We start from the raw sequence: 8062 nt of genomic DNA, 5'->3' as shown, positions 1-8062 counted from the left end.
GGTCACGAGAGATGAGCTCAAGGAAAAACAAGAACAAGATGACAGCTTGAAAGACTGTTTCGGGAAGCGGGGGACAACTTTCACATCCAGGAGTGGCAACAACTACAAATATGTCGTAGACAGGGGATTGCGTACCGGCAGTATCACCTTTTGTCTGGATGCTCATTCAAGCAGGTGGTGGTACCCCAACCTTTGAGGAACCCAGTGCTACAGATGGCACACGAAGGCATCATGGCCGGACACCAAGGCATCCGCAAAACAACGGACAGGATCCTTGATGAATTTTACTGGCCGGGCATGCATGCCGACGTGAAGCGATTCGTGAAGTCCTGTGACATTTGCCAAAGGACTGCACCGAAAGGAAGAGTAGGCGTCGCACCGTTAGGAAGTATGCCGCTCATCGACACTCCGTTTCGGAGAGTAGCAGTCGACCTAATCGGCCCGATAAGTCCCGCTTCCGAGAAAGGAAACAAATATATCCTCACTATGATAGACTTCGCGACACGCTACGCCGACGCCGTCGCGCAACCGAGCGTTGACAGCGTTCACGTCGCAGAAGGGCTTCCCGAAATGTTTTCCAGCGTGGGAATTCCAAAAGAAATCGTCACGGACGAGGGCGAAGCTTCACCTCAGGGCTCATGCAAGAAGTCAACAAACTCTTGTCCATCAAGTCCCTCCATACGACACCTTATCATGCCATGAGCAATGGACTGGTAGAAAGGTACAACGGCACGCTGAAGACGATGCTCAGACGGATGAGCGAAGAAAAACCAAGATGCTGGGACCGTTACTTGCCACCGTTGCTTTTTGCGTGCCGGAAGTACCCCAAGCCAGTCTCGGATTCTCGTCTTTCGAACTGATATATGGCCGACATGTCCGGGGACCTATGACAGTCCTGAGAGAACTATGGACTGGCGAGGCCATGGAGGAAGACGTACGGACCACCTACACGTACATCGTCGAGCTACGACACAGACTTTAAGAGACGTGCAAAGCTGCCCAGGAAGAGCTGCAAAAAGCGAAGGTAACACAAAAGAAATACTATGACCGGAAGGCCGTTTCACGACAGCTTAAACCGGGAGATCGCGTCCTAGTTCTCCTTCCAAGTGAGACTAACAATCTCACGATGCATTGGAAGGGTCCCTTCACGGTTGTTCGAAAGCGTGACGACCTCGACTACGAAGTCGACTTGGGCAAGAAGACCACCCTCTTTCACGTGAACATGCTCAAGAAATACAAAGAACGGCAGCCGACGTCTTCGAGCGTAGCGGCCATCAACACTATAGAGGATGGCATTGAAGGCGAAGACATACCCTTCCTGCCCCTTCAACAGCAGCAATCGTTCAAGGACATGTGCATTTCAAAAAGCCTATCGTCATCGCAAACTCAGGAGGCGCAACAAATATGTGAAGACTATCGAGAGATCTTCAGCGATTTGCCAGGCAAGACCGACCTGGTAGAATGCAGATTGGAACTGACAAGCACCACGCCAGTTCATGTACGGCAGTACCCCCTACCATTTGCTTTAGAGGAGGTCATCGAAGCAGAGGTGCAAGACATGCTTCGCTTGGGAGTGATCGAGAGATCACAGTCTTCATACAACGCGCCCCTCCTTCCTGTAAAGAAACCGGACAACACCATCTGTCCTTGCGTGGATTACAGGGAGCTGAACAAACTACTGGTTTCCGACAGCGAACCGATACCTCGAATTGGCGTCCTCCTAGCTCGCGTAGGGCCAAAGAAGTTTTTCTCGAAATTCGACTTCACTAAAGGTTACTGGCAGGTACCCATGGCACCTGACAGTCGCGAAAAGACTGCGTTCTCAACCAAGTCCGGGCCGTACCAGTTCAAGTACATGCCTTTTGGCATCAAGACCGCCCCAGCGGTTTTACCCTCGACTGATGCGGAGAGTTTTTGAAGGCGTGGAAAACGTATATCACTACTTCGATGACGTTCTGGTCGCAACTGAAACGTGGCCGGATCACATCATTGCATTGAAAGAAGTATTCCAGCGGATCCGGGCCGCAAGGTTGACCGTGAAACCAAAAAGTGCGAAATAGGGCCACAGACTGTCACCTTTCTGGGTCACAAGGTAGGAGATGGAACGGTGCAACCAATGGATAAGACGTTGGACAAAATATTAGGCTCAAAAAGACCTCACACCAAAAAGGAAGTCCGCTCCTTCCTAGGCCTCACAGACTACTACCGAGACTTCATCCCGGACTACGCTAAAATAGCGAAACCACTGACAGAGTTGACCCGCAAAGGAGCTAAAAACGTGATTGACTGGAAGGACGACAACGAGAGAGCTTTCTGCACTCTGAAGCAAAACTTGCCATCCGCCCCAATTCTGCGTGCAGCAGACACGTCCAAACAATTTGTTCTTCGGACAGACGCGTCAGACAAGTGCCTTGGAGCAATATTGCTACAGGAATACAACGGCCAACTGCACCCAGTTTCTTATGCCAGCCGAATGCTTTCTCCACGAGAAAGTCGTTACTCCACGGTTGAGCGCGAATGCTTAGCGCTTGTGTGGGCCGTCCGAAAATACAACATTTACCTATATGGAAAGGAATTCACACTGCAAACGGACCAAAAGCCCCTGCAGTACTTTCAGACTGCCAAGCACTTGAACAACCGCGTGCTTAGATGGAGCCTATATTTGCAGGAGTATTCCTTCACGGTCCAATACATCAAGGGATGCGAGAATGTAGGCGCCGATTTTATGAGCCGCGTCTAGGCCCTAGCATTTTTTTTCGCCACTTTTGCCTTTTTACATCCTCCGCCATTTTTTTTTCTTTCGCGAGAAGTTGTGAAAGTGCACGTGTTCTCACCCGGCAACTTTCGTGTTCGGGGGGTGATGTCATGAAGTGGCCTGAGCGCGGGAAATACAAGAAGCAACGGCGGGGAAAAGGCGCAGCAAGCGTGCGAGTGGCAAAGTGAAGAGGAAGAAGCGAAGATCGAAAAGGGGCTCGAGACATGGGAGAAAGAGGAGGAACGAGGCTCGGGGGTTCCAGAAGGATCGAGAAGCGATCGAGGGCAACCAGCGGAGCGTCTACCCTGTGGTAGCCTGGCGGACCACCGGCAGTCGACCGGACTGCGGGTACGCCGATCCTGTGAGGACCCTGTGCTTCAGCGGCAGTCGCCCGGACTGCGGGACGCTACCCCAAGCACCGCTCGTGTTCCCGCCGACCAGCTTCTCGGGCAGACCAACGGTAACGTCGTCATGGCGCGGTGACTGCGCTCGGATGCCGGGCCCACGCCGCGTCAACGACAACAACCGCCAGCGGTAGCCGCCTCGACCGGAGCTTCTACTCGCTGCCGCTCCCGCCGCCGCCAAAAACTGTGAGGCCCTTGAGCGATTTCGCGCGGCTTGGACTAGGACTCTTCTGACATCGACAGCGTATTCGCGTGACACGCCGGAATCGCGGCATCTTTATTCATTTTTTCCCCCTTCCTTTTTCTGCCTTTTATTTTTTTTTGATAAATATTTCCGTTGTTTGAATTTGGCCACCTGCCTCGTCACTTGAAAGCCGCTCCAACTACGGCCCTGAACCTGCCCTAACATCACACTGTATAACACGACTGGTCATTTTCCAACATTCAGGCCACGTCAAAAATGGGTGTTTTAAGAATGACCAAACTCTGAACTTGGGCTAGTTCAGCTGAATACCAAGTCGTAAGAACTTTAGTGTACTGTAAATTTTGGCTTTATTTCGAACATTAGTTTACTATCAAAGTTTTTTTTAAACCCTGATGTGCTTTGTATATGTATAAATCTTTACCGAGCAAAGGGGTGACCAGTGGCCTAATAATTGAGTGGCGTGTTTGGGGGGTGCAAGGCATTATATTAATTTTTTACCATGATAGCAACATATGGACACAAATTCATAGCTGGTGGTGATGAAGCAGTAGATATTTTGTGGCGTGGACAATATAATAAACATTGACAACTGGATGAATCCGGCCTTTCAATACACTAAAAGAATAGCCAGCTAAAACCACTTTGTATTTTGTATGAACAAACCGAAGGAAACATTATCAGAGTTTGTACTGTACTGCATCTAGAAAAAATTTCTAATTAAATTTATGTTCATTTCTACAGTATACGCGTCCACAACATGGTGCATAAACATCCTGTCCCACCTTCTAAGGAGCAAAAGGTGTGTGTCAGAATAGAGGTGAGTGTCAGAACTGCATCCACACACCTGTGTTATCGGCTAAAAATAAAAGCATCACGTATAATGGCTGGGTGCCTTTATTTTTTCCTTCGTTAAACAAAACATTTGCTCCATTTGTTGATTCTGCCTTGTACGTATATTGGATATGTTGACATATAATAATGATCTCAAGGTAGAAAATTAGTGACCTTCACATTGCAAGTTTGTGTGACTTTAGAGATTTTAAAAATTTATTAGGAATAATTATGTGGTGTAATAAGGCATTGTAACTTTAAGCAAAATTTATTCTTTACTTGTTGCAAACCTAAATCAAGTATACTGCCATTTCCAAGGGCAGGAAGGTCACCGTACACTTGCAGCGCTTCACGCTTTGTGTATTTGTAAAGCGAAAGCTTTCTTAGAGGAAGAGACGGCGTCCTGTCAAAAAATGTATTTCCCCATTGACTGGTTGGTCGACAGAAAAGTTTTCATAGAAAAACAAAAACCAGTCCTAGAGCCTTCATATTTTGGTGCAAGACTTCTGAACTTGCTGCTAGGGAAAATGCCTTCCCAACAATTCATTTGTGTATGGAAGTGAAGGAGAATTTTTAAGTGTACCTGCATAAGCTAGCGTAAGGTACAATACTACTGTGGTTGCGTGGCCAGCTGTTTCGAAGGACATTTTCTCAAACACGGTTGTTGCCGCTAACCAGCACGTAAACAATGGTTTGGCGAATAGTTTGTGAAAAACCATGCTACTTTAAAACCTTTCACAAGGAGGCGGTGGAGGCGGCAAAAAGTTCATTGAGAAAAAACAAACGGTGGCTGGGCCTCCTGTGTTCAGGAGGCCGCGCGCCGCCGCTGCTCGCGTGGCCCGCGCGATCAGTCTCAGCTGCTCCTGCAGGTCCGAGCTGGTCAACGCGCATTCTTACTGCTCGGGGGTAGGAGAAGGGAGAGGAACAGGGTGTTGAGGGCACAGGAAGACGAGGTGTGCGGTGATGGCTGGAACTTCACAGTCCGGGCAGTTGTACTCGAAGCAAGAGGGGGAGATGTGGAAGAGGATGGTGGAGTTATAGTATGTGCCAGTTTGTAGTCTGCACCAGATTCGTGATTCTTCGACGAACAGGAAAGGGTGTGGCGGAGACTACCTTCAGCGAGCGTGGCAATAGTGTGTTAAGATGTCGGTAAAGCAGGGTTGGTTGAAGAGGATGGATAGTGGCCGTCGTAGAGTCCGAGCCGCCTGGCCCTGTAGGGAACGCCCGGAAGTGAAGCTTGCGGGCCGCAGCATGTGCTGCTTCTTTCCCAGGAAGTGAGGCGTGTCCCGGAGTCCATACGATGGTTATTGTAGGTAGGTCGGGAATGGCTTTCAGGTGCTTGAGCGCCGCCGGGGGTACTCTTCCCCGGAGGTAACGTCGGCAGGCTTGTTGAGAATCTGTGATTGTGGTAAAGGGGGTGGTTGGTGTGTGGGTGGCCGCCGCGAGGGCAATGGCGGTGGCTTCAGCAGCGGTTGAAGAGAGATGAAGGAAGGTAGCGGCGTTGAGAACGGTGGCCGCGTTGTCCGTGACTGCTAGGGTCGAGCAGGGGTGTGATAGGATTTGGGCGATGTCGCTATAGCGACCATGCGGGGCTGAGGAGTACTTTCGTTGAAGGTGCTGCACTCTCGCTTTGCGTCAGCCGGGGTAGTATACGGGTTGCATGTGACATGGAATCGGTGCCACCTTGATATTGGTCCGGATGTGGGGACCGGGAGGGGGAAGCTCGTTGTGAAGGTTCGGCGTAAGACGGAACCAAAATAAAATAAAAAGAAAACCTGCCGAGATTTGAACCCAGCACTTCGAGCTGACGCAGCCAATGGTCGAAACCACTGAGTTATGGTGGAAAGCGAACTCTGCTGAACACAATGTATTTGTATACGCAGTTTTTGCCGGCCTGTTGAAGTGTCGGCGTAACGCCAGACAGTTATCGGCCTGTAACTCCCCCTCCGTGTATCCCCAAAAACCACTTCCTCCTCCAGTGTTTGCGTTGCATTATCGCATTATTATATGTTGTGATTCCAGATTCCTGGCTGTGAATCGAAACATTTCTTGAATAACGCTTGCGCAGTAAGGTTCCTTGAAGCCCCGCAATACTGGAGGAGCTAGCAACTGCGCTGCAACGCGGGCAGATAAAGCGATTGCAATTGTGCCGGCATAAGTCCGCACTGTAGCATTATAGCTTCCCATCCTTTGGTTTTACGCTTTACGTTAAACACTACTTCTGCAATTACCTGAACTTAAATTTTCTACAACCGTGCTGGTCGCTAACGCATATGTGGCTTGCAGCTCCGGGGAAGCACGGCCCAAATGTTGCACAGCCGGGAGTGCAGCCAAAATGTTGCATATATGTAGCGCTTATGTGGAGTGGTTTGTGCTTCATGGGTTCTTCTAAGTTTATTATGCTCTAGAAACTAAACAAATAGACACGCATTCATTACGGCACGAATGTTGTAGGGTTGTAGGGGCAGTTTTCGCTACCTCATCGATTACCCGCGGCGACGACCGGGCGGCAGACTGGTCGGCAACGTCCGCAACACACGTGCGCGCGTATTAAAGTTGCACCATGCACGACTTCTTTATATGTATTTTGTTATCCACCATCGTCACCATTCACGAAGCTATTGATTGGGCACATAATCTATGTTCCAGCTTCAGCTGGCGTTAATCGGTATGATCGTAATTCGCATTTACCGTTTACCACCTGCGAGCGTATATAGTTCTGGCTATCTGTCTTCGCGGTTTGGTGACAGCTCCTAAATACCCTAACTTCTATTACAGCCGCAAAGCCTCATTCATTAGAAAAATGATTCTTTCTGTGAAACAAATATAAAAATTACTCACATTGTTGCAGTGCGACTGTGTTCGCGCAATTAAGGCATAACGGATGCATTACCCGGCCGATGTGATGGGAAAGTATCGTTTTGGCAGAAACTATTCCCCACTGTTTTGAAAATGATGTGCATGAGAGCATTTAAAATTCCACAAACATTAACGACGGCAGCGTTGCGTACAATGAGCGGATCCGATATATCTGCGCGGGCTTTGCGCGAGTGTGTGCTTTGCCAACGACCGCGCACTCTCCAGTGCTTTGGACGGCGTTGCTAGTGGCACCGACTGCACTGGAACCCGTGCACGTAGTGCATCCAGCATCGCTGACAGAGTTGCGAGGGCTGCCAGTGTTGAGTGCCACTGTCCGCATCGTCACTACGAACGCTGCTAGTGCCGCCCAGTGCACTGGTTTTACACTAGCAGTATTGGTTTTTTTAATAGAGTTAAATTCGCACAACACATGCAAAACAAACGCGCTCGCGAAAATATTATAGAAATGACAGCAAAACATGTTTACGTGAACGTTATCAGACGGTTACGCACACGCTGCTGAGACCAGTTTACAGCGCTGTAAAAAGAATAAGTACAAACACGGATTAGGAGAAAAGGGTTCATGTAAATAAATGACGGAATTTCAGCAAGTTCATGACCACGCGGAAATGTGGTCGCCTTTATTTAGGCTAGAGAACTCCTAAACGTTATCATTAAATCTCTGCTGTAGATTTTGAAATATATATACGGCAAAAAATAGAAACCTAAATAAAAAAAAGTAAACGTAAATGAGTTTGCGAATCACCGTATCGTAAGCAGCTGGTGTTTCGTGAAAAAAAGGGGGGGAAGAAACTGACAGATTTTGTTTTATCTAGGCTGCAATCGACAAGAACCAGATACAGCGGTATCAAAATCCGCCAGTAACTTGTACTTCGCAGAACCTCAGTGTTTTACCAAATGCCAAAAAAACAATAGATAAAAATTAGCAATTCATCGTTCTACGACAGTCATGCTTCTAGAAATTAAAACTAATTGAATGGACTGGAA

Source organism: Haemaphysalis longicornis, unplaced genomic scaffold (assembly GCF_048455015.1).
Source record: "Haemaphysalis longicornis isolate Haplotype H1 unplaced genomic scaffold, Haemaphysalis longicornis Haplotype H1 scaffold_11, whole genome shotgun sequence".
Classification (NCBI taxonomy): Eukaryota; Metazoa; Arthropoda; class Arachnida; order Ixodida; family Ixodidae; genus Haemaphysalis; species Haemaphysalis longicornis.
This window is presented reverse-complemented; position numbering follows the sequence as displayed.